Below are 3517 nucleotides of genomic sequence, written 5' to 3'. Positions count from 1 at the left end.
CTGAATCACTATGACCCACAGGTCTCTCCTCCCGATATAACTGATTGGGGGAATGCAGGTGGACCACTACACCAGGGTTTCCCCCTACTCTTATACGAATAGTGCAGTGGGTTCTTTACGTTCAAAGGTGGTGACTCTCCTCTACACGGGGCCTCCATTTAACGTCCTATCCGAGGGACGGAGTGTTTTCCATTGTAACATAGCCTCCATCCATGAAACATGGGAGAGACGTTTACACACAACGCACTGGCTTCAGTCATCCGCCCGGGGTGGACTCGAACCCACGATCTTTGGTTCGACGGGCAGACGCGTTAAGGACTGAGCCAACACCGCTCTCATATATCTATATCTAAATGAGTAGAGTAAAATTCACAGAGCCAAATGCTGAAAATGTCATCAGAATCGGGCAACAAATAACGAAGTTATTGAGTTCATAGATATGTTGTGAAAACGGTTATATGCACATCGTCATGAATATTAGGTATGGGCTGATGAGGTCACAATCATCCCAACATTCCGTTTTCTTATGTTATTAAACGAAATCATAAATGTTTAATTTTTTATTTATGTGTAAATGATGTGTCTGCATGATGATGGAATAAGTTGCAGGAATAAATAATCAATGCGCTTAATCAGTTTTCAATTCAATTGTTTTAGTTCTTTGTAGAAACATTTTGAATAAACATAATTTCATGTTGTAAAGTACAAAAGATTAAGTGGGGATACGAAATCATCAGCGCACCTAATGAATATTCATAGAGACATGCCTAGAACTTAAGTGGAAGACTACAAATCTTTAAATTCAATAACTTCGTTATTTGGTTTCCGATTTTGATCAAATTTTCAGCATTTTGCTTTGTGATTTTTTATAATGATAATAATAATATCGAGTATTTCTAAAGCGCCAAATCCACATTGATTATGTGCTCAAGGCGCTGAAATATACTTGGTATATCATTATTACCCCGGCTGTAGCTGAGCGGCCATATAGGCGCTAAAGCATTCAAGGAATAAATCCTACCGGGTGCCCATTCACCTCACCTGGGTCGAGTGCAGTACAATGTGGATACATTTCTTGCCGAAGGAAATTACGCCATGGCTGGGATTCGAACCCACCACCCTCTGTTTCAAAGTCCGAAGACTAATCCACTGGGCCACAACGCTCCACTTTACTCTATTTATTGAGATATAAATATCTCCAGACTGGACCATCCCTTTAAGACCTGGCAGTTCCATATTTTAATCAAGCATTTTGATATTTCATTCACATACACGCTTTGCTTCACTTGGTCATTGGTGCTGGAGACAGTTCTCCCCTAGTTTGAATTAATTTTATTTCACTGCATTTCCCGATTCGTTTTGAACCGAAATAAACTTATGGGAACGAATGAAAAAATAGGAACATAAACATAATAAACTGGTTGAAAAAAAAAGAAAATCATTCGTGCCACGCACGAGGCACATTGAGTCAAGCGGATTCTTTTTTTTTCTAATATTATTTTTATTCAATTTATTTCATATATGTATCATCATTATGTTGTTTTGCCTTTTTTTTTTTTTAGGAGTAGTAGTAGTAGCAGCAGTAGTAGTAGTAGTAATAATAGTAGTAGCGTTATCATTATTATTATTATTATCGTCATTATTGTTAATATTATTCGCTTATTCGAATAATCTCTATTATCATTATTATTATAACTGTAGGATATAAATGATTTTCCCTAAAAATTTAATAAGCATCCAGCAATTTTAATGATTTTGTCAAATTCGTAAAGAGCGAATCGCATCGCATTTGATGTGCTAAGATATCTGTCTCACCATATATTGTATCGATTTTTTTTTCTTTCAAACTGCAAAAATGTTCTTGACAACCTAAAAAAAGTACAAGAAACTTTTTAGATATGGGGGAGGGGCAATCGCCCATATGATTTTGAAAGCAGTGATAATGAGGTGGATAAAAAGACGGAAGGGGGGGGGGGGAATATAAAAAACAGAAATCCTGGCCATGTGTCGTTCAAGTAAATCTATATAGTTAAATCGAGGAAAAATATGACGTCATCTAGAGGTTGTCCTGCCCCTCCCTTAAAGTATCCGGATGGTGCCCCTGCTTGATATAGTATGAGTAGGGTATGATCATTGCAGTATTGCAAGAAGAGAGTAATTTTGATAGATGCATTTATCGCGGAAAGTATTTTGAAACGAAATTTAATTTCAAGAAAGAAAAAAAATATTGGATGATATTTTTATACAAGGAGTGTAGGCCTATTCATATTTTTAAGCGTTTGCTTCACATATTGCTAATAACATGAATAAAGTGTCTTGTCTCATTGCAGTGACATCTTGTAAAATATTAGTATTTATCTTTAAATTCCAAACTACCGATAAAATCGGGGAACGGCATGGATACAGCAAAATCTCTTCTTGTTTACAAGAGCTCAGCGTGGGAAAAAACCAAGATAATATTGGGGAGTAGAAGAAAAAAAGCGACATGCTTTCAGCATTCTTTATATGTGTTTTTAAATAAAATCTAAGACACTTTTTTTCCCAAGAAAAAAATTGAAATAATATCGATCTGATGTCATGGCCGCATTCCATTCCATCAGATATGGTCATTAATTTGCGATCATCTACTGATACATAATTTAGAAATCAATCTAAATTAGAAATTAGAAATAAATTGTATTTATTGAATTCAAGTTGAATTATAAAGAGAGGGAGAGAGAGAGAGAGAGGGGGAATAAGATCTCTTTTCCCTCTACGGCTTACACTCTTAAAATGTTGGGCAACATATTGTCCACACAACAATTCGTTGAAAAAAAAAATATCCAACTCTGGGTAGTTTTTAACCAATACTGTGTAGTTTTAACCCAAAGCACACATTATTGGTTTAAAAGTACCCGTAATTTAATACAGTTTTAACCAAATGTTGTGGGGACAGTATTGCCCAACATTTTTAAGAGTATAGTCGTCAACCCCAAGACTCAAACCCTAAAAAATCTCAATGACTATTTAAAAAAAAATGAATGTCACAGCAGAATGATTTTGATGTCACGACTATTTTACAAATTCTCACAGAAAGATTCAATCTCGGTAAAAATGCAGGAAAACACCGAATTTTAGGTATTGTTTACTGAAAAGCTTCGGCGTGGGAAAAATGAACAAATATGTGTCAAACTCAAGTTTGATCAAAGAAGAGATTTTTTGTTTGTTTGTTACCTTCATGATCTGATCTAAAGACATGATCGTCTTCTTACAACAACATTCGGGGTCCAATCAACCTGTCATTGGGGGCAATCAAGAATTAAAACATAACTCATGAAACAAAATATCATTACGAACCAGTGGCCTACCTAGGATTTTCGACGGGGGGGGGACAAAACCGTCCGCCAAGAAATTTGACACCCAAAAAGGTCTTCAATTCAATCACAAATAAAGGATACGTATCAGAAAAAAAATGACAAGCAAAAAAAAAGGGTCTTCAAGCTCGTCGGGGGGGGGGGGGGGCAAAAAAGGTCATTCA

This window comes from Lytechinus variegatus, chromosome 9 (assembly GCF_018143015.1).
Source record: "Lytechinus variegatus isolate NC3 chromosome 9, Lvar_3.0, whole genome shotgun sequence".
In the NCBI taxonomy this organism is placed as follows: domain Eukaryota; kingdom Metazoa; phylum Echinodermata; class Echinoidea; order Temnopleuroida; family Toxopneustidae; genus Lytechinus; species Lytechinus variegatus.
This window is presented reverse-complemented; position numbering follows the sequence as displayed.